Below are 24,772 nucleotides of genomic sequence, written 5' to 3'. Positions count from 1 at the left end.
TGAATAGACCTAGTGAAAAGATTGAATCAGTAATGTCAAAAAAAATCAAATGAGAAGAGCCCAAGATCAAGACTTCACCAGATTCAGTGTCAGAATCTAGAAACAAAGTATCAAATGAGAATTGCAAAAAAATTATATTGTGAATTATTAGTACCATGGAATACTATTCAGCCATGAAAAGAACTACTAAAATATGCAACAACACGATCTACAAAAAAAAGAAAGAAATGAGCAAAATAAATTGTACATGAAGTAAATACTTTGTAATTTCATTCATATTAAATTCTTGAGCACTGGCAGTTAACCTTTAGTGATAGAAATGAGAAAACTGGTAGATTCAGAGATTCTGGATCAGAAAAACCAGTGCCTTAGTCTACTACTGCTGCTATTTTTTAAAAAAAGACCATAGACTGGATAATCTATAAACAAAAACATTATATGGGTTTAGGCATAAGAGTGTCCACAAATAAATAAATAGAAATTTATTTCTCCCAGTTCTGAAGATTGATTTGTTTTTTTTTTTTTTTTTTTTTTTTTTTTTGGGAAGTGCTAGGGATTGAACCTAGGGCCCCATGCATGTCAGGCATGCACTCTACCACTGAGCTACATTCCAAGCTATAGTACTGGGGGTTGGGAAGCCCAAGATCAAGACTTCACCAGATTCAGTGTCTGGTGAGACTTGTTTCTTTCTGCTTCAAATAGGGCACCTCTTGCTGAATGCTCACATGATGGAAGCGACCAACACTGTGTCCTCGGAGGTGGAAGGAGGAAAAGGTTTTCCCTTCAACCCCTTTTATTAATCCCTTTCACAAGAACAGAGACTTCATAGCTTACTTCCTTCCCAATGGCCCCACTTGTTCATACCACCAACGATGGGGATTAGGAGTACATGCATTTTTTTGGAGAGACACATTCAGATCACACCAGTCAGATTTCAAAGTCCAAAATATTATGCATTTTTCTATTCTGCCTTATTCCCTTCCTTCTGCCCCAGCCCCTCTACTTTAGCCCATTTTACCTTCATCATTATGCTCACAAAGGAATCTCTCGTTAACTCGTTGTACAGTCATCTGCAAACTGAACATATGTATCCTAGACAGCTTGGCCATGGAGTTTGCTGAAGTGAAGAGTCTTGGGATCCCCTAATGAGCTTCAAGACAGATTCAAAACCCTCACTCTTATTCATGCTTCTGACCTTTCTGCTGGACTTCGCTGACCCAGGTTCCTGGGTACTCTATTCTTTAAATGACCTGCATTCCTTCAATGTTAGGGATTTGCTTTCTGAACCTTTTTCTTTCATCTTTCTCCTTCCCTTCTTCACTTTTCCCCTTTTCTTCTCCTTCTTGGTTTAAAGGACATTTCTCCACAGAAGGAACGTTGATTCCAGAGACAGTTCCTGAGAGGATGATAGACCAAGAAGCATTTTAATAGCCTGGAAGAACAAAGAGAGGAGGATTGAGTAGGGGACACTCCTACTGGAAAGGGATAACTTATTTTAGTTTGAGAACCTAAAGTATTGCATTCCTAAAGTGGAACTCGGGGTGAACTGGAAGCTTTCAGGGTCCCTGGGAATGCAGTCCAGCTTCAGAGGACCTCAGCTGTGAAATCTATCTGAAACAATCTCTGCTAGATACAGCTCTCAGGGGCCCCGCAAAGGTTCACAAAAAGTCCTCTCTGGAGGAAGATATTATCCTATGCTTGAAACTATTTCTCTGAACAATTCTGCAGTTGCAGTATCTGTCAACAACTAAACAATAGCTGAGCACCAGGGGAGGTAGGAAAATATGAAGGAACATAAGCAGATATGTCACGCAACATAATCAGACCCCAAAGAACTCCAGATATGGATGCTCACAGGCATAGATTTTAAAGTAATAATGAATGGATCGATCAAACAAATTGTATTTTTATTCATCAAGATTGCCCATGATAATCTGAGTTGGGAAGGATCCAAAGAGAGAGGAGAAGTGAGGCACAGATTTGGATACTCTCTGTCTTCAAATTCAGTTTCTGGGAACGGATGGAGGCTCCAACAAGGGTTTGGTAGGGTACAGTCATGACAGAGGGTTCACTGATGGGGTCACGCTCCAAAGTCCAAGTTATTAACCACCACTTCCAACTCAGTGGACAAACATTATGGACGTAATCTTAGAGTTCTCCTTCCAGACAAGTTCCATTATACTATGCTGTTCCTTTTCTAAAATACAATCATTCCATTGGGACTGTCTTGACACTGAATTTTGTTCTCTTTGCCAAAGCCTCGTCTTAAATTTTTAACTTGTTTTCATAACTATTTAGTTAAAAGGTTAAACATTGTACTTACCTTTTGAAATACACAAAAGTATTGATATATTGAGTCAAATTGTACTATTACCTAAGTGTGTGAAAACCAGTCAATCCTTTTGTGACAAAACCCACTCCAACCATGACAAAACCTACTAAAATGACAAATATTTTCTCATTGCATGAAGTTTTACTTAAAACATGTTGGTTAATTTTCTAATCATACTAAATTTATATTTTCCAAAGGATTATTCAAATTTAAATATTGTGCATTGGGGAATGATGGGGCATAGTGATTGGAAGACATAGTTTGAATCTAACCATTTTTGCATATGGCTGCTAATTTTTAAACTATTAGTTTCGGTCAGGAGCTCGCTGCCTAATTGGTTGGCTTTCCTGTTTGAAGGCCATTGGTGTGTGTGTCAGAATAGAAACCTATGTTTTCCAGTCTACACACACACACACATATTTTTAAAGTCGTTTATTTGTTATGTCAGCGTACCAATTTCAGGTAGCAAATATATGCTTCATATCTGTGGCGTGATAAAAATCAATGTGTATAAAACCTTCTACACTCAAATTTATTTAGACATCAATATTCTCTTTAGCCAGATATGTGAAAATTGTTATCTATTTGAGTTCAATACAGAGCATAAAGAGAATTTTCACAGAACCAAAGCACCATTTACTCAAATTTAAATTGAAGGTTGTAGACTAAGATAATATAGCATTTGAAAGCAAAATGCATATTGCAGGCAGTCTGCAGTGAACCCAGTTGGTGAAATCTCTCCACATTATTAAAAAGACTGATGCAAGAGGAAAGCATTTTAGTGCATTGAGAAATGCATTCCCTTATGGGATGAAATATCCCATTAGTGCAAATGTGGTCCCAAACTCTCATATGAAGTCGGGTCTGAGGTCAACAGCAATGCAATCTGTGGTATAGAGTTCACCCACAATTGGGCTAATATTCTACAACTGAAGATTTTCATGGGCTTGTCAAATCTTGTCACTCCATGAAGTTTCTAAAGACTAAGATTGCTTTAATTTCAATATTTTAAAATGATTGCAAGGCCAATTCTGCTGTGATAGCATTTGTTAGCTGAATTTAGGTTCTCTTTGTGCAGTATGGATTTCCGATAGAGAAAATACTTTTAATATAGTAAACAGCATCTTTGGGCCCCCTTCCTCCCATTCCCTTCCAGATCCACTTTCCATTCTGCCCTTTCCCATGGGAGGTCAACTGGTAAGAACTACATTCCTGCCCTTCCCTCCCTAAGGTTTGTACTTGATTGATGGAAAGTCCCAGCAAGGGCTCAAGGGGATAGAGAAGAGTGCTTCTGGGTGGCCAACGTCCCTCCACACAGTTGTCTTCTAAACACGTGATTTTTCTCCTTCCAGTTCCCAACACCCTATCTCCTCTCTTCCCATTGGTCCTGTTGTGACCACATTCCCTCTCTCAGGAGTCCCAAGATGCTGTATTGTATCTTGGAATTTCTCTACTTCCTGACCACTGCTTTTGTATACTCTCTTTATGAAGCACCAATACCCACACAGGAATTATCCTAATTCGAATGTGCTGTTATATTCTATTTGGGCTCTGATTGAGAAAATTTACATCAGGAAAAAAAAAACCATTTTAAGCTCTCAAACATAATAAATAATATCTAGAAATCAGGGTCAAATTCTTTGAATCAGAAATCTATAACCTCCTTTTTGGTCATAAAATGAATAGTCAAAACTATTTTAACTAAAATGACCAAAGAATTATTAAATCTCTCCTTTACCATTTACAGGACAATATAAATGACCCAATATAAATATCTTAAAAGACTTTCTTCCATTCTTATTGGGCACCTATTAATACCAGGGTTCTGTTAAGCAGTGGAGATGCAATGATGGATAAGTGGTGCTTGCCTTAGCCAATAATGATAAGGCATGTTACAAGAATGATGTTGAAAGGAGAAGGAGCATTATAACCCAGCCCGGGATACATGCAAGACATTCCTGCAGGGAAAGGGATTATTTTCAAGCTAGAGGAAACTCAACCCTTTCACAGCTTGGAGAGAAATTTCTGGAAACGATGCTAGACTACAGAAGTAAGAGTAAGAACAAAATTAAGGTGTCATAATCTAATTGTAGATCTTTTAGAAAAGAAAAACTTGAGATACTTTTGTTTACTTAGATGATGCAAGGTAGAGGAGTTTAAATTATTAAAATCAGTTCAAATGCTGCAAGCCAGAAGGACTCTATCTCAACCTGAGGATTTATTATCGCTCAGCCATCTGTGACCAATAGTCCCTACAGATTGTTCCAAATTTATTCTCCCAAGTTAGATCTATGATAGGAAAAAACCTGGCACTCTTTCAGTAGGTGAACATCTGGATTCATTTTGAACAGGTAAGAAACAGATACCTGATATTTTCAATTTTTAATGACCATAAGGAATAAGGTAGACATATATTATCCTATTGTAATAAAGTACAAAGAATTAATTAAGATAAAAGAACACTTAAAATAGTTGGAATACCAAAAGGCCTATACCACTGCATAAAGTAATTTTGAAGATTTAAAAGAAAAAAAATAAGGACATGAGTAGGATGAAATTTTTGGTTTAGAATCTTTAGTCTTAAATTTTGTTTCAATTGAAAGATCAGTCATTTAAAACTTTTTAAAACACATTTAAATTTGAATGTCTATAACTTAGATAATACACATATGATATAGTTAGCAAAGGGGTGAAGTAGACCTCATTTTCAGAGCACATGCATATTTATGTCTGTATACATTCATATATACACACACACATTTAAGTACACACATACACAGCCATATACATATATTCAAAATCAAGACACTTTCTAAAATGTAAACACCAATTTTCACTTCTGCCAATCATCTACAAAGTGCTTTCCAACACTGAGTATATCACTTTCAAAAAATACTTAGCTAATAGGTGGAGAATTGTGTTACACTGTTATACATTGTATTTCTTTGATGATAATGAGATTCAAATTGTTTTCAATTTTCAGTCACTTGTTATTGTGTAGGTTTGTATGTGTAAATTGCCCACTATTGACTGCTATTCTTTTAAATTGGCTGTATCAGTACATTGTCATCCCCCTCCATTCTAATGTCGTGTCATGCTTGAGAAGAATGAAAACTGGTCATGAGATTGTTTCACATATGATTTCCAACTGACAGAGGGAGGTTTTAGAGACTTCTGTCATATTTACATATTGATGGGGGAAATTATGAATGGTTCTCAATTTTTCTAGATCAGTGAATAAAAGCTTAACAAATCTATATAGAAATGCCCCAGGTTTGGTTTAAGGTAACCATATTTAAAGAGTTTAAATTAAGCATACAAAATGTATTCAAACAGGGTAGTACCTGTAAAATACTTAGTCTTTCCTCTTCAAGTCAAAGTAAGGGGATAAACTCATTATTCCAAACAATGAATAGTAGTGGTAACATCTTTTTACAACATATCTTGATTCAACACATAATGCATCTTTTTAAAACCACACATTCTTTCTTCTTAAGGATTCATAATCATTTTGTGAGAGAATTTTTTAAATCTGCATAATGTTTCTTAACTCAGAGAGTTATTTTAAGTCACTTAAATATCTTTCAATGTTCCCTCTAGTTTTTATTTTTAAATCTTCAAATTTCTACTTATCACAAATTTCTTTGTTACAGTGATTTTCTTTTTTAGCACAAATAAAAATTCATTTAAAAATTTATTTAAACACATCAATGTAATATTAATGCAGATTATTTAAAAGCAAGTTTTACATTAAAAAATACTAGTCCTTCATCCTATAATACTTAGTCACATATGGCATTTTGACATTTTCATTTTTTGAACAACTACTATGACTTGTCACAGTTCTCCACAGTTATGAATATGAACAAGACAAATACTGTAAAAAGTGTTTATGATTAGATTTGCCATGTTTAGCAAATAAAAAACCAAAATGTCAAGTTAAATATGAATTTCAGATGAAAAAAATTAGTATTAAGCATGTCTCAAATATTTCATGAGACACATGACAAAAAATTAAAATTCTCATTCACCTGAAATTCGGAGTTATCTGAGCATTCTTTATCTGGCAAGTTAGTTATTATGACCTAATAGAAGAATAAAAATCATTTATGCTAATAAACATAAAGTAAACAATTGTATTAAGCACTATAAAACAGGAACCTAATCATGCTAAAAAAAATTGAGATGCACGATCATTGTTTCTAAAGTAGGTCTTAAGCCAAAGTCAGATTAGATGGATGGTAACCACTGTTGTCCAAAAAAAGGAGAGAATGAATACAGGTGGAGACAAGGGAAGGGCCACACATATCTTGGTAATTAGTCCATTGGTCCTAACAAAGAAGTACATTATTGGAATATTTATGAACACCACATAGTAACCATGTTTGTAAGTCCCAAGTTATAAACGATGAAAGAAACCTATACCTCATTACATTTCTAGAATATAAATTACAAATTCAAAAATATAATAATTCCGTAATATAATGTAAGTTGGTAATGTTATTTCTGCCTGGAAAAAGGACAGTTGTTTATATCAAGAGCTATTTCTCCCTCTACTGGTCATAAGAAGAAAAATCCCCAGTTAACATCAAAATAAGTTAAAATAAGGTTAAGGCAAAGATTGAACTTTCATAACAAACCATTTGTTAATATTGACAATTTCTTGAAGTATCTCATTTTAAGCTGTGCAAATTTGTTTTTTTTCCCTACAATTCAGATACTAACTAGTAAAAGAAAAGACCCCAAAAGTTGGGAGATTCATTTAAAATCATTAAAAGGTACGTGTCAAATTTTTTGCTTAAATGAAACTCACCAAAGTTCTTGCTTTCCTCACTATTTTTAATGTGTAATCCAACTGAAATTCCCCTGAGGCAAAACACTAAATCTGCTATTAAATACATTTTCTAACTCCCTACAAGAGAACTATTCTTAAATAAGACTTAATCTGTGAGACTGTAAAAATACTGTTTCTATCCAAAACCAGTAAAATATAAGCCCACAAGAGGGGCTTAGTGATCTTCACTTTTAACAATTGCCCCCAAGTGATTGCGATCAAACCTACTTGGGAAGCATTTCATCTATGCAAATACTCCTTAATAAATTAAAACTCTTTAGCTACCAACTTGTTGCTGAACAGCTGATGGGCTCCCAAGTATCCTCAATAAATTAGCACCACCTGTTTTAACAAAAGTGAATTACTCCCTATTGTCTATTAGATCAATTCTAAAATCTCTCTTTGGCAGGAATTTGGTCTCTTCACCAGCTGGGCTTGTCTCACCTACTCAGATTCCTTATTCAGAATCTTGATTTGGGCTAAGTTTCTCTCTCAGTATCCACTCTGCAAGGAATTCCTGCAGAAAAAAATCACCCAGACAGAAAAATGCAACTTCATTTTTTCCCAAGGCCCATGTCTCCATATTTCCTGTATTGACGGCTACAGTTTACCATGGTCTTCACTTTCTATATATCCTACATGTTTGTCATGTTTTAGACTTGCTCTTATATGCTTGCTCTGATATTGACAATATCTTGCTAATACCCATGTAACTACTCTTTGACTCCCAAACCTTACTACTCCCATTCCCCAAATCACAAGCCCTGCAGCGTAGCACAACCTATAAGGAATTCACCATTCTCATTCTCACCCTCAAGAAATTACTAAAAAATGTTCTTTCCAATCACATATAGTGCATATGCCCTTAGAAAAAGTTTAGTAATATGATCTACTTGATCTTGTTTTTCTACTAATGTTTGGCACACCCTATACCTGGGTGGTAGCACAGTTGCCTGGATAGCCTACTCAATGGCTACCTATGTGTTAGAAGGAGGCCTTGGCTCCTGGCTAAAACTGCTAGATATTCTGACCTTCTGTAAATACCATGGAATCTATCAAAATCTTACAGTAAAGCTTTTGATAAACACTTGATGAGTTACCATAATTATGAACAGTCATCACACTGCTGTCTCACATACTAATTCAAAAGGCTTAAATATGTTGTAAATGCAATATTTGATAATATTTGTTTGTTTTCAGGCTGCTAGTGTATAATTCTTTTTAAAATTCATGTTGCTTCAATAAAAGCATGCCTCACTTAACATGTAGTCATGCTAGCCATTTCAAACTTAACAAATTTCTTAATACTTTCATTTTTAGTTATACATTGACTAGTTAGCCTGAAAAGACCAATGTTAAAGCATTAGAAAAGATAAAAATTAACTGAACTTCTTTTAACTGCATCAGATAGAGTTTTTAAATATACAAGAGTAAAAGAATATTATCCAGTTTAAAAAAAAAATAAAATGCCAGGCATATTTGGCAAAAAATAAAACAGAAGGTTAATTAGAAAATAAATGTACTTGTTATTGAAGAATCCCCTAAATATTCAAACTTTCAGGCTATTATGTTTATTCCTTTGACATAAATTTGTGCCTGGCAGGGCTTGGTGGTGCACACCTGTAATACTAGCACCTTGGGAGGCTGAGGCAGAAGGATCACAAGTTCAAAGGCAGCCTCAGTAATTCAGCAATTTAGCAAGTCCCTGAGCAACTTAAGAGACCCTGTCTCAAAATAAATAAAAAGGGCTAGGGATGTGGTTCAGTGTTTAAGCGCTCCTGGAATCAATCCCTGGTACAAAAAAAAAAAAAATGTATCTGCAATTGTCTCTGCTATTGTAAAACCATATCAACCTATTCTGACTATGTACCTTTTATCCAAAACTGAATCCCAGCCAGAGCCTAACATAGTGCATGAGACATGGCATACACCCCATAACAGTTTGTTACTTGGTTTGAAATGACTGAATGCTCTGATCTAGTTTCCAAGTGTTAATTTGATTTGAGAGCAACTATTAATTAAATAAACAAAACAGAGTAGAACATATATATCCAATTTAACCTGATTAAATTGCACATCAAGTGTACCAGTTGTCCACTGCTGCAAAGCAAATTACTACAAATTTAATGTCTTTAAATAGCACTCATTTGTTCTATCACAGATAGGTAGGTCAGGAGACTGGCATGACATGACTGACATGACTCTGCTTTGGATCTCCCAAGACTGAAATCAAGGTGTTAGCAGCTCCGTCTGTTATTTGGAAGATCTGGGGGTTCCTGACTGCCAAAAAGGACAGGTCAATGTTTTTAAATGGAAAGGACAAAAATCAAAATATTAGTAATAACTTAAAGGAGCAAAATACCATCTTCTTTATAGGTAGTGTCTTAAAAAAATTCATCCAGGTTGCAGGCAGAATTATTTCCTTTGCAGTTGTAGGACTGAGGTTCCCATTTCTTTCCTGATTGTCAATTGGAAGAGGTGAGCTCCTAGAAGCCACCCACATGGTTTCTTCCATCTTCAAAATCAGCAAAGAGCATAAAAATCCTAATCAAGCTTTTGATCTCTGATTCCTCTTCTTCACCAAACCTTGGTTTTTCCAGGGCTCTTGTAATTAGATTATGCTTACCCCCAGAGAATTTCCCTTTTGTATATAATATAATATAATCTATAGTTACATTTATGGTGTGTAATTTATAAAATTAGAGTGGCATTTCATCTTATGCAGAGGTTTTGCCACTCTCAAAAGGCAATGGGATGGTACAAAGGTAAAGGTCATTAGGTATTTCATAGAACTCTATTACACAAGTATATTAGTAGTTATGGTTTACTTTTAAAATTGAGCATACATGTATTAATTTAACGAGCATTTATGGCACTTCAACTATGTACCAGGTACTATTCATGCAAAGTTAAATAAGCCATGGCCTCTGTCCTTTAAATTATTGATTTATGAACAAATCTTTGTGGTAAGTATAAAAATAGAGGACTTTAAATGCAAGAGTACATAAAGAAGGGAAAGATTTTGATACAGAATCCAGGTGAATGGTAGCATGAGATGATGAGATCTAAGCAGCAGACCAGATGATTGAGGGCCTTGAACATCTTGCTAAGAAGGAGTTTTAACTTTATTGTGTAGTTCAGATAGAACCATTAGTCATTATTAAGCCAGGGAATGACATGAGATTCCTGCAACCATCAGACACCCAGACTTTGAAATTGTCACTAGCAATAAATAGTAAAATACTAGCTACAATATACGCAGACTGACTCACCATTACCATTACTGCATTTAGGAGAAGAGAATTTGATTGACCTACCGGCCAAAAATGTTAATGCAATTTTCAAAGGATCCTAATTTATAACTACATAGTTGCCTAGGCACCGAAGAGATTTGACTCAGCCTGGCATCTCCTCTATCAATAGTCTATGACAAATTTCTAATTTGCCATAATCTACTATGTCATACTTCAAAAATTCCATGGCTTTCTCGCCCACCCTCTGCCAGACTCTTCAACAACTCACAAAATAGAATTTCTTTTATACACTAGAATTAAAGCTTTGCATATGTTCATGTGTGTGTGTGTGTGTGTGTGTGTGTGTGCGCGCACACACACACACACACACACCTGCACTTTTTATACCTGCTGTTGCTTCCTGAGAAAAGGTTACAGGAATCTCAAGTAAATTTTAATGAGTTAGCTTCTTGGGTCTCAGAACTGATTTATGTGGGGAAGCATCTGAGATTTTGTAGTAAGTACATGGTTGACATGAATTATCACGTAGGTGTACACCATTCCACATACTTAGTCCTCTTAAAGAGTAGCCAAGTTACAGAAACAGAATAATTTTTAAATGTCACTGTTGGATCTCTGCTAACTACAAAGGATAAAGTATTTAGAAAATCAAATCACTGCCTCCTAGAAGTTACTCATCATTACATTACTAATTATCTGTGGAATTATTGTTTAAAGAAATAAATATGAGTGGGGGAGGGAAGGAAAAAATTAAGTAATTGCCTTTCCAGGACTTTGCCCACTGCATATCCAACTCATCTTTCCTCCTATTACCAGACATGACTGGTAATTGAATGACTCATGAATTTTTAGTTGGAGTTTTAACTTAATTATTTTTCCTCCTGGAATGGAGGTTTCTGTCAAAATCCATGAGATAGAGAAATTGAGGAGCCTGTACTTCCAAGGTTCCTGACTGCCAAAAGGACGGGTCAATGTTTTTAAATGGCAAGGAGAAAAATCAAAATATTAGTCATAACTTAAAGGAGCAAAATACCATCTTTCTTTATAGGTAGTGTTTTAAAAATGTTTTAAGCTTGTTATGGCTTATCTGCAATGTCTCCAAAGACTTTAACTCCAAAGATTGAAGGCTGGTCTCCAGTGCAGCAACATTCAGAGGTGGGGCTTGGATCGTGTCTGTCATTTCATCCTAGACTCTGACCTACCTGTCTGTGATATAACAAACAAGTGCTGTATAAAGTCACCAAGTTATGGTCAGTGGATTAATCCATTGTCACATTAATAATTTCATAACATTATTGGGAGGGGGTGGAAACTTCAGGAGGTAGAACCTAGATGGAGGGAATATGCTCCTTGGGAACATATTTTTGGGGACTATAAATTGTTCCCATGATATCTCTCTTCCCTCCTCCTCCTCCTCATCTTCCCTCTCCTTCTCCCTCTCCCTGGCCACCATAAGCTGGGCAACTTTCCTCCACCATGCCCTTCTGCCAGGATGTTCTGTCTCACCTCAGGCCAACTATGGACTGAAACCTCTGAAACCATGAACCAAAATAAACCTTGCCTTCTTTAGGATGTTGATGTCAGATATTTTGACCACATTGACTAAAATATGACTAACACAAAGGGAATGAGAAAATTTAGAACTTCTATAAGTTAACTACTGAAATATCCATATTTCTCAGAAAAAAAATTGTGTTTTATTCGACTGAAAGAATTTTTCTGAGCATGTATTATTATGTTCGGGCAGTTTAGTTGAATGGAAAATTCTATTTTAATCACAGGATTTGGGGAGTCCATTATCCTGTCCAGTTTTCACTATAACCTTCCCCTCATGGGAAGTTTTACTAGTCTTCCCAACCACATGTTCCAGCTTCTTGCTGTGAAGAATTGATTTTATTTGTTGCCTTTCTTAGAGCCTTTGGCCCTTTGTTTCTTCACATTCAAATTATGTATGCAGTTGTCCTTTTAATCACTATCACTGTACCAATACATTTCATTAAACCCTAGGTTCTCTCCAACATACCCCCTTTGTGAACTGCAAATCCTTTGCATAGCCCTCAATGCACACATGGGAAGAAATATTTGTTCCACTGAAATGTTTCACCTAGTGCTATTTAAATGCCTGAAACTTCAATGACACAATGAAGATCCCAGGTGTGTGATGTGGGGAAAGGCAAGCTCCCAAGGACTGTACTCTCACAGCACCTATTCCTGTGGTCTTGTTGAGTCATAGAGGAATCTATTATGTTGTCTTTTTCCAGGGTTGGCAAAATTACCTATACACATAAAGGCCATTGAATAGTACTAAAGAATACTATGCTATTTTCTGATATAATATTAGAAAATGGATGTTCTACAATTTAAGGGGTGTTTTTCAGTTCCAAGAAAACCTCCCATTCAATTGGCTTCATGAAGCAGACCAGACAAATTTCTATGCAATAAGGCCCCTGTGCAATTTCACAGGTTGAAAGGTCAGCCTCTTCTTGCTTTCTAAAATCTGCTAATTAGATAGTTTTTCTCAACATACATAGGAATGCCTAAACGTTTATTTCAATATATAACCCAAGGTATTGAGTATTTTGGAGAATTTGAAGAATTAACAAATCAGATGCTGCCAGAACTTTGGAGAATTAAATAATAATCTTCAAGAATAAAATTTAATTCCTTTAGTCTATCAACAGTGTCCAAATTCACAAACATTTAGCACAATTTGGAATGCCTGTCTTTTCTTGGGAGTTCTGCTGATTGATAAATAATTTCTACTCTTGCTATCAGGAGCAAGAGAGTTATGGGAGCTGGTTTGTGAATGATTGTCTTGATTGTAATGTTTTTAGCCTAATCATACATTTTGCATGATAAGTATAGGCATTGCAAATAACAACATAATCCCCACACTTAGTCACACTCTACTGTTCAACCATATCGGGATTCTTAATGGATCAGCAAAATTTTTAACAGTGTCGTAATTTAATTGTATTTCGCTAATACTATTCATTATTCATATGGGGGGGGGGGGGATCTTCCAGAGCTCCCTCAACCTGATCCTTTATTTTAAAATGTTCAGGGGTGAGAAGTTTCCTTAAGGGTGCTCTCTAAGAGCCTTTGGTCCTTTCTTCTTTGTATTCAAATTATGTATCAGTTGTCCTTTTAATCACCATCATCATACCAATACATTTAGAGAAGAGAGTAGAGTCTTTTCTAAGGTTCCAGCAGGAAGGCATCAACGCACTCAACTAGTGTTTGCAGCAGAGGAACTTTTCTTGCATCCCAGAAGCCACTGTTTGGACAACTTGAGTTTAGGAAGAGACATGGTGAGGAAGAGTTATGGGCTGAAGTCAAGAGAAAGAAGGACTGAGAAGAACAGCTGCCAGGGGCAAAGAAATGTGAATGCTACCCTGGGAAATTCTCAAGCTTTAAATCCATCAGAGTTTCTCATCATAGTAATAAGTTGGTGAAAGTAAATTATAAAACAAAATAAGAATATCAGTTTTCTTTTGTTAGAGCTTTACAGTTATTCATAGTAGTTGGGGTTCATCCCGAAAAACACACAAATGCATGGAAATTTGTTTCATTTCATTATTTCTTCCATCTTTTCTCTCCTATTCTCCTTTTCTTCTCCTGTTCTCCTTCCTATACCCCAGTAGGCTCCCTTTTGTTGATCTATTAACTTATGTTTGATTGCTTCTTTATGTTATCCTATCCTTCCCTTTCCTTTTTTCTTTATTTTACTCTAGCTTTAGCCCACGACAGAAAACATTTGACCCTTGAGTTTCTCAGTTTGGCTAGTTTCACTTAGCATGATATTCTTCATTTCCATTCATTTACCAGCAATTGCCATATTTTTATTTCTTTTTATGGCAGAGAAGAACTTCATTTATGTGTTTGTGTATGTATATATGTGTGTATGTGTTTGTATCACAATTTCTTAATCCATTCATCTATTTGGGGCATTTGAGTTAATTTCATGATTTAGGTATTGTGAATTGTGTTACAATAAACATTGAAGTGGGTGTATCTTTGTAGTCGGTCAATTTTAGATATTTGGGGAAATGCTAAGGAAAGGGATAGCTGGATCATATGATGGTTCCATTCTACTCTTTTGAGGAATCTCCATACTGCTTTCCAGAGTGATTGTACTAGTCTGCAGTCCCTATTAACAACGTTCAAGTGTTCCTTTCTCCCCACAACCTCACCAGCATTTATTGTTGTTCATATTCTTGTGGTCTGATCTTGTGGTCATTGCTATTCTGACTGGAGTGAGATAAAATCTTAGTGTAGTTTTGATTTGCATCTCTCTCATTGCTAGAGACATTGAACATTTTTCTATGTATCTATTAGCCATTTGTAGTTTTTTTTTTTTTTGAGAAGTTTCTGTTTAATTATTTTCCCCATGTTTTGATTGGGTTATTTGGTTTTGAGGGTTTATTTTTTGAGTTTTGTGTATTCTGGATATTAATCCTCTACCAGAGGAGTAGCTGGCCAAGATTTTATCCCATTCTGTAGGCTCTCTCTTCATGTTCTTAATTGTTTCTTTTGCTACACAGAAGCTTTTTAGTTTGATGGCATCCCACTATTGATTCTTGGATTTATTTCCTGCACTTCGGGGGCCTTGTTATGGAAGGTGGTGTTATCACCTATATGACACACTTGGGTGACCCTGTTTTCTTGTAGCACTTGTAAAGTTTCTGGTCTAATTCCTTTTATCTAATTCTTTTATCCATTTCAATTTGAGTTTTTTGCAGGGTGATAAATAGGAGGCTAGTTTCATTTTTCTACATAAAGATATCTAGTTTTCCCAGCACAATTTGTTTTAAAAAAAAAGCTTCCTTTTCACCAAAATATATTTTGGCACCTTTGTCAAATATCAGATGGCTACAGGTATATGTGGATTTGTCTCTGTCTTATATTCTGTTCCATTGGTTTTCATGTCTATTTTGCTGTCAATGCCATGTTGTTTTGTTACTACAGTTCTGTAGTATAATTTCAGATCAGGCATTGTGATACCTCCTGCTTCGCTTCTCTTACCTAGTATTACTTTGGCTATTCTGGGTTTCGTATTATTCCAAATGAATTGTTTTTTCTAAGTCTATGAAGAATGTTATTGGTATTTTGATGGGGATTGCATTGAATCTATTGCTTTTGGTATTATGGCCATTTTACATTATTGATTCTGCCCATGTAAGAATATGTGATGATTTTTCCATCTTCTAACCACTAACCACTTAACCATTTAACCACTTCTTTAATTTCTTTCTTCAGTGTTCTATAATTTTTATTGTACAGCTCTTTTACCTCCCTGGTTAGATTAATTTTTTGAGGTTATTGTGTATGGGATGGCTTTCCTGTTTTTTTTTTCCTTGTCTGAATCACTGTTGGAGTATAGGAAATCTACTGATTTATGGGTGTTGATCTTGTATCCTGCTACTTTGCTCAACTCATTTATAAGCTCTGGAAGTCTTCTGGTGGTGTTGCTTGGGTTTTCTAGATATAGGTCATACCATGAGTAAACAGAGATAGTTTGATGTCTTCTTTTTCACTCATATCCTTTTGATTTGCCTTCCTTACCTGATTGCTCTGGCATTAATATTTTGAGGACTATATTGAATAGATGTGGTGAGAAGGGACAGCCTTGTTTTCTTTCTGAGTACAAAGTAAATGCTTTTAGTTTTTCTCCATTTAGTATGATGTTGAATTTGAATTTGTCATAAATGGCCTTTATGATGTTGAGGTGGGTTCCTTTGAACCCTAGCTTCTCCAATGTTTTTAATATGAATGGGTGTTGGATTTTTATTAAAGGCCTTTTTTTGCATCTATTGAGATGATCGTGTGATTTTTGTCCTTAATTACTTTTAAATGATAAATTACATTTATTAATTTGCATATATTGAACCAAACTTGCATCCCTGGAATGAAACCTACTTGATCTAAATGTTTTACTTTTTGATGAGTTTTTTAATGTGGCTTGCTCATATTTTATTAAAGGTTTTTACTTCTATGTTCATCAGGGATATTGACCTGCAGTTTTCTTTCCTTGATATGTCTTTGCCTCATAAAAATCTACTTAGGAATATTTCCTCACTTTCAATTTTATGGAATAATTTGAAAAAAAGTTGTGTTATTTCTTCTGCCAAGGTCTAGTAGAATTCAGCTGAGAATCCATCAGGTCCTCGGCTTTTCTTTTATGGAAGGCTTTTAATTGCTATTTCAATTTCACTACTTGGTATTAGTTTTTAGGTGTTTTATATCTTCCTGATTCAATTTGGGCTGGTTGTATGTACCCATAAGTTTGTCGATGTCTTCTATTTTTTCTAATTATTGGTGTATCAATTTTCAAAATAGGCTCTAATAATCCTCTGGATTTCAGAAGGGTCTGTGATGATATCTCCTTTTTCACATCTGATCTTGTTTGCACCCTCTCACTCTTCCTTTAAGTTAGTTTGGCTAAGGCCATCTTATTCATCTTTTAAAAAAAACCAATGCTTAATTGCATTGATCCTGTGTATTGTTTTCTCATCCTCAATTTTATTGATTTTGCCTCTGATCTTATTTTCTATTTTCTGCTGGTTTGGGGGTTAATTTGTTCTTTTTCTAAGACCTTGAGGTGGAGCATAAACTTATTTATTTGGGATCTCTCTGATATTTTAATGTAGGCTATAAATTTTTCTTTTAGAATTGCTTTCATACTGTCCCAGAAAATTTGATATGTTGTATATCTGTCCTTTTGTTTCTAAGAATTTCTTGATTTCTATTCTCATTTCTTCTTTCATCCGTTTTTCATTTAAGAGAGTATTGTTCAGTCTCCATATGGTTTCTGTTATTTTTCTTGCTGTTGATTTGTAGCTTCATTCCATTATGATCTGATAGGATAGAAAGGATTATATCCACTCCTTTGTATTTGGTAAGATTTGCTTTGTGGACTAAAATATGATCTAATTTAGGAAAAGTACCATGTGCAGCTGAGAAGAAGACAAATTCAACTGTTTGAAGATGGAATCTTCTGTATACGTACGTCCATTAGGTCCATTTGATTTATAATGTTGTTTAGGTTGGAGATATCTTTATTGATTTTATGTTTTGATGACCTGTCTATTGGTGATAAATGCCGCAGTCTGGCTGGGCACAATTCAGGAGCCACTTATCAAGCAGAAACGAACTTTATTTTTAGAACACACACACCACACCACACAAACTCTTCGGGAATTCCCTCAGAGCCCAACTGCCACCACCGGCTTCCCACAAGCCTCTCAACCCCACCCCCCACTCCTCCTGCTCTTGAGGCCAATTGGCTGGGTCACGTGGGCAGAGCCAAAAAAAAGTCCCCCAATGAGCAGCTCTGTGGTCTGAAAGGGTGGGGAAACAGCCCAATGAGCATCACTGCAGAGGAGCCAATCAGCTGGCAGCTAGAAGTTTGCTGGCAGCTGGAAGTTTGCTGGGGCCCCTTCTGCTGTGGCTCTCAACAGATAAAGGTGTATTAAAATCACCATGAAGTATAGTAACCTTAGTATAGTAACCTTGGCTAGCAGTTTATTGTGTTGGGGTCTATGTGGGACTTAATGTTGTGGAGTATTTTTTCCATATAATTGGGTATGTTGAAATGTGTGTTTACCATCATTATATCTTATTGTTGGATTATTCCTTTACTGGGATGTAGTGGCCTTCTTTGTCTCTTCTGATTAATTTTTGCTTGAAATTTGATTGTCAATATGACTATAGCTACTCCTGCTTGTTTTCTTAGACTATATATATGCCTGGAATATCTCTTACCATCCTTTTACTTTCAGCCTGTGGATGTCTTTGCCTATAAGATGAGTCTACAACAGCATATAGTTGGATCTTGGTTTTGATTCATTACACTAATTTGTGTCTTATAATTAGGTACTTGAGACCACTAACCATCAGTATTAGTATGGATATTTATTTGTGGTTTCCTGACATTTTGGTTTTTTGCTATATTTTATCCTGTATTGGTTCTCATTTAGTGGATTATTCTTCTATTGAACTTCCTTGTTTGGGAGCTTTGGGAATTGTATTTTAGTTCATCTCCATGAAGTTTATCTTTGAGTATTATTTGTAATACTGGCTTGGTGCTCATGAATTCTTTATTCTTTATTCTTGTCATGGAAAGTTTTTATTTCCCCCTCAAATCTGAAACTGTGCTTTTCTGGGTATAGTAACCAAGGCTGGTGATTGTTTTCCCTTAGGGCATGGAATATCTCATTCCAGGCCCTCTTTGCTTTTAGGGTATAAGCTGAGAAATCAGAAGTGAACCTTATTGGTTTGCCTCTAAATCTAACCTGATGTTTCTCTCTTGTGGCTTTTAATATTCTTTCCTTATTTTCAATGTTAGGCATTTTGATTATGTCTTGATGAGCTTCTTATTTGATTAGGTCTATTTGGGGTCCTATAAGCCTCCTGTATGTAGATATCTATCTCATTTCTGATATGGGAAAAGTTTTCTGTAACCATCTCATTGAAAATATTCTTTATGCCTTTAGTTTATATCTCCACATTCTCTTCTATCCCAATGATTCTCAGGTTTGGTCTTTTAAAGTCGTCCTATTGTTTTCATATATACTGGTCATGTTCTATGATTTGTTCCCCTTTATGGCCTTCTGTGTACTCAAGATCAATAGACTGTCTTCAATGTCTAAGGTTCTGTCTTCAAGGGATTATGGTTCTACTGAGGTTCTATTTTCTCCACATTTTAATTTGTTAGTGATACCTTCAAGTAAGATTTTAATTTGCTTGATTATGTCTTTCATTTCTAGGAGCTCTGTTTGGCTTCTTTTCACAATTTCTATTTCTTTATTAAAGTGGTATTTCATCTTTAATAATTGCTCTTTTAATTTCTTTTTAGATCTTCTTTTAACTCATTGAACATTTAATAATCATTTTTTATAACTTTTCTCTAGGTTTTTGTCCACCTACTATCAGTGGGATCATTTTGGGGGGATTATAGATTTGGGGGGAAGATTTATTTGCCTGTTTTCTCATGTTTTCAGAGGTCTTGGACTTGCACATCAGTTGGATTCCTCTATCTTTTTTTGCATAGTTCTTTTTGTATGTAAGTATCTTATTTGTTCTGGAACTTCTATTTTTGATATATGCATAGATCTTAAGGAGTATAACCTGAGTTTCCTCTGATTGTTCCTCCATGGGTCCTTGTTTTTGGTTTAGGGCTTTTGTCTCCTTACTTCTTTGAGTTGAAGTAATTTCATGGAATGTTAGTCCAATAGCAGAGTCTCTACCTGTGAATTTTTAGTGTCTCTGTAGGTTCCCAGCACCTCACAGATTAAGGTGAAATAAAAAATAGTAATAACCACTACAAACAACAAACAATACGAAGTAATAAAGTAAATACCCAATTCCTACTCTGATGTCTTCAACTCTACTAGCCACTGAAAAACCAACTATCAGCAGTAAAAACAAACACCAATAACTAGATCTGGCTTTAAAGCAAACCACAGGTGTCGAGTATATCATCCACAGCTGTAATGATTGTGTTAGCATTAATGGTGGGGCATTAGTTATATAAGCCAATGAGTTTGGAAGGATGGCAAATATACAGTTAATTAGGGAAAAGTAAAATGTGCTAGAACATTAGGAAAGAGTTTTCAGTTTTAAAAAGTAAACAGAGAATGCAGAAGTGACGATGTAGCACATGATCTTTCTATGGAGGGAGTGGAGAAATAGAAGCAGCAAGGTATTGGGAGAGGGGGAAATAAAGCAATAGAATTTGTTCATTATCAGAAGCAATAGAGAAAAAGGAAAATGAGAAATGACAAAAATAATACAAAACGATGCCAAAATATACAGTCTGAAAAAAACCCAAACTCTTAAAAGATAACACTAAGAAAAAATAATTACATTTAAAAATGCTAAAAAACGAGAGAAGAAACAAATCAAGTGTATTATTGTGTCCCTGAACCAATCAGCACAGCCATAATTCTCTCACAAAAATTAAAATGAAACATTGTTTTTTAAAAAATAAAGTCTTAGTGAAGAATGAAGAAAACTTCTCCGTTGAGATGGTCAAAATAGTTGATCAGATTGGGTGGTCAGTGTCTGTGCCCTACAGTCTGCCTTTCCATTTCTTCTTGAGTTAAGTACTGATAGAGCAAAGGGTGGTGGTTGTTAACCTCCTCCTGTTTTGTGTTTCTCTCTGGGCTGCCAGTTGGAACAGCTTAAGATTGAACCTCTTTGATACAAGACTAAACTTCCCTTCTCACTAGTAGGGCCTGTAATGGGTTAGGACATCCTGTCAGTTGGCATTTGGTCCATTCTTGGACCAGTTTGGTGCACTCCCAAGATACTACTCCTGCAGTGTTCTGTGAGGGGACTTCCAGTAGGTGGTGCTGAAGCTAAAGGCCTCAGGGGCTTTGTTGGGTGGTGCCTGATTGGGAGAGATTCCATTGACCAGGTCCTTGGGCTTGACAGTAACCTGTGTTTGATGTGATTCTCTGGAGCCTCCCAAGAAATCCAATCATGGGGCAGGAGGAAGCCCAACCTTCACTCATGGCTTCCCTGCGGTGGAACATTAATGGTCTTAGTGCCTGAGGCTGTGCACCCTGCCAGCTCAGACTCCCAGCTGGCTTCAGCTGGTCACTGAGCTTCCAGACACAAAGAAGTGAGTCCATCTTCCCTTTCCCCTTGCTACTGGAATCCTCCTGGGTCCAATCTACTCCAGGCCTGTTTCACTCATGTTCCATCAGACCCATACTAGGGCACTGTATATGTGCCTGCCAAGACACTGGGGCTGTGTGATGTTGTTGTTTCTGATCTCCCGGTTCACACAGTTGCCAAGATGGCACACTAGCCCCAAGATGGCTCAAACCTCAGTTCTCCAAGACCAGCTGAGGTACAGAGCAGGCTTTTCAAACACCAGCATGCAGTGCAGCCTCTGGAGCAGCCAACATTAGGCAGCATTTTCTGATCTCAGTTTTCTCTGTACCAAAACTCTGTTCTCCTTCCCTCTGCCTGGAGTGAATCCAACCAGTGCAGGTTAGCTCTATGTCTTCTTTCTTCTTTGTTTATTGAACCCAAATTTCTGAGTCCATAAGCTGCTCTTAGTGTCCAATATGAAATTTTAGTGAAATTGCTCTTTTTCCTACCTCACTAAGAAGCTGTACACCTGCTGTTTTAATCCAGAGCCACAGCACAGCCTGGAATGCAGGTTTCTTCTGCTCTGCCATCTCCCATCTTTGAAAAACAGATTTAAACAAGTCTGTTAGCACTACATTACTGTAAAAGAATACCTGGGATAATCAACTTATAAAGCAAAATAGTTTATTCTGAATGACAGTTCTGGAGGTTTCAGTCCATGATTAATTGGCCCTGCTGATTCTGGGCTTCTGATGAGGCAGCACATCATGGTAAGAGATCGTGGCAGGCAAATCTACTCACCTCATGCTCAATAAGCAAAAGAGAGGAAGAGGAAGGAGACTGGGGTCCTATTAACCCCTTCAAGGGCATGTCCTGATGACTACAAGAATTCCCACTAGGCTCTGCCTCATAAGTTCCAATCCCTCCCAATTGTGCCAAGGTAAGAGACTGAGCCTTTAACATATGAAATTTTGGGTTCATTTAAGTCCCAAACTATAGCAACAAGCAACAAAACTTGACAGTAAGTGGTTAGCTTCTAGCTCAGTACATTAATACCATGTATACTGTAATAGGTATATAATGCATATGAAAATATATATACTTATGTATGGTATGTAGTATAATGTATGGTATAGCACATTATATAACAAAATAGTGGATTTGTTAGTTTTATCCAACTCCTGCTAAGGAAGGAGTATTAATTTTTGACAACATTTTGCAAAATAGTAGCACTTCTTGTTAGAAATTAATTTCATATAATAGTTACACTAGGTCTTTTGTGTTTTGAAAATATTTTAGCTTTGGTTACATGATTTCTACAGACCTATTTGTTTAGGCTGCATTGTAAACTGTGAAATTAATTTTATGTATTTGTACATTTGTTCTTTTTAAAATAAATATTTATTACACCACTACTGTATGTAATTTTGCTAGAGCATTATGGGAAAATAAGTTTGTGATTTACAGGCTTTAATATACTTGGGATAAAATAATAATATGTTAGCAATATTAATGAGGATCATTTGTACAAGGTAAGTAGCCATAGGTTTGTTTTCTATATCATTCATCTTTTTAATTTTACAACAAATGTGTACTTATTTAAGGATAGGAGAAAAAAGTTCTGATATTCTATTGCACAATGGCTATCCATACATGTATTTCAAAAAAGCTAGAAGAAAGCATTTTTAATGTTTTCACCCCAAAGCAAAGAAAAGATGTTTGAGGACATTTCACCACAAAGAACTGAAAAAATAGGGAGATATGCTTATCCTAGCTTGATCATTACACAATGCATACTTATATTAAAATACCACATGATACCCCATATGTATAATCTTTATGTTTCAACAAAAATAACTTTTTTAAAGAACTTTAAAAGATCGACAAAAAGAGAAAAACTGGAAAAAAAATGAGAAAAATTAAATTACATTCTAAAAATCATCCATAATGTCACCTTCTGGGGATAATCAGCATTATAATTTTGTTTTATATCTTTCAACCTTTCAACCTTTTTTGCATATGTATAAGTGAATCATATGTGGGAGAGGAAGCCTATGATGTACCTAATTCTGTGCTGGCTCATAAGGACATGTGTCTGTCAGCAGAGTGCCTTTGTGCCTTCTGTGTGGAATGAGATTGCAAGTAATGGGGAGATAAAAGCAGCGGCGAGGCTAGCTTGACTGATTACATAGGTAGGGGCATTGAAAACCAATAAAATAGATCTGGAATATGGAAGAATCGAGCGACAGAGGTTGAGAGTAAACAGGTGAATGTTAAAAAATTGTATGTTGAACATGCCATGATAAAGATTGAAATTTCTTTTCAATGTTTTGGAGGATATTACTCTTCTAAATTATTTCTAAATTTTTGGAGGATATTACTCTTCTAAATTATTAGACCCATAGGTGATTTGGCCTTATATGAATATGTTCACATGATAAAATACACGTGGGGTCTATGCATAGCCATCCTCATCCCCCTTTTCCAATAACAGCACCAACTCCCCAAATCTAGTGGGCTTCTGACAGCAACATTTTCAATGGTACAATTCTATTCTGCTGGCCTCACTTGAAAGCCTAAGAAGTCATATATTCATCCATTCTTGGCCCAGAGTCTTTCAGAAATTTGGAACCAGAATTTACAGAATACCAAGTGGTTTCTAGATACCACTTGACTGCAATATATGAAGTTGCCTGGGATCAATGTAACCCACTACATGGATTCTGGAATTAAACAGACAGAGTGAATAGAGATGAAAGAAAAATTAATGACAACTTTTTAATACATGGTTTAGCCTTTTTTTTTCAGATATTTCTCCTAAGTGGCCATGGACTCCTTAAGATATCTCTTCATTTTTAAAATAAATTCCATTTAGGTTTTTTTTCCTATTTGCTAGTTCAAATTGGTTCTTCATTTGCCATCACATACATTTTTCATATGAATCCATATCATTATCTCATCTACATTAATTACCATACAATTAGTTTGATTGATAAATGCTCTGCAATTTAATTAATCCCTAATCTTGTACTCTCGTACATTGTTTGCTCCTATAAATGATCTTTGTGTGTGTGTGTATGTGTGTGTGTGTGTGTGTGTGTGTGTGTGTGTGGTACTGGGGATTGAATTTAGGGACTTATTTATGCTAGGCAAATCCTAGAACACTAAGCTACATCCCCAGCCTTTTTCTTTTTTTTGGGGGGAGGGTGAGGTTTACTGGGGATTGAACCCAGGAGTGCTTTACCTCTGTGCCACATCCTTAGCCCCATTTTTATTTTTTTATTTTGAGACAGGGTCTCACTAAGTTGCTTAGGGTCTCACTAAATTACTGAATCTGGCCTCAAACTTCTGATCCTCCCTCCTCAGACTCCCAAGCTGCTAGAATTACAGGAATTCACCACCATATCTGGTTTATAAACAGTTTACACATATATTTGCTTATTAATTTGAGAATATCCTTAGGGTAACCTTATAGCAGCATATACACTGGATCAAAGAGTAGGTACATTTGTTAAGACTTTTGAGACATGTTGCCAAATTGTGCAAAAAATATGTAATACTTTATCAAAACTAACCATAAATATTTGATAGGCAAATAGTAGAGATAAGTATCTTGTTTTAAGGTACATTCCTTTGATCACTAAACAGTACAATATTCATTCATGTGTGGGTCATTTTATTTCTCCAGTAGTAATAGTTATATATTTATCTTCTTAATTCACTTTTATAAGAGTATATAATTTTTCCTCA

At 35.8% G+C, this 24,772-nt stretch overlaps 1 non-coding gene across 1 annotated transcript; it reads right to left on the bottom strand.

Annotated features, from left to right (window-relative positions):
• Positions 1–539: 539 nt before the first annotated feature.
• On the bottom strand, positions 540–613 carry Trnav-gac (transfer RNA valine (anticodon GAC)). Its single transcript has one exon. It is a non-coding gene; the product is annotated as a tRNA-Val (tRNA).
• Between the last annotated feature and the right edge of the window lie 24,159 nt (positions 614–24,772).

The sequence above is a fragment of the Urocitellus parryii genome, chromosome 9 (genome assembly GCF_045843805.1).
Source record: "Urocitellus parryii isolate mUroPar1 chromosome 9, mUroPar1.hap1, whole genome shotgun sequence".
Taxonomy (NCBI): Eukaryota; Metazoa; Chordata; class Mammalia; order Rodentia; family Sciuridae; genus Urocitellus; species Urocitellus parryii.
The sequence above is the reverse complement of the archived record's forward strand: the minus strand, read 5'-3'. Positions and strand labels throughout refer to the sequence as shown.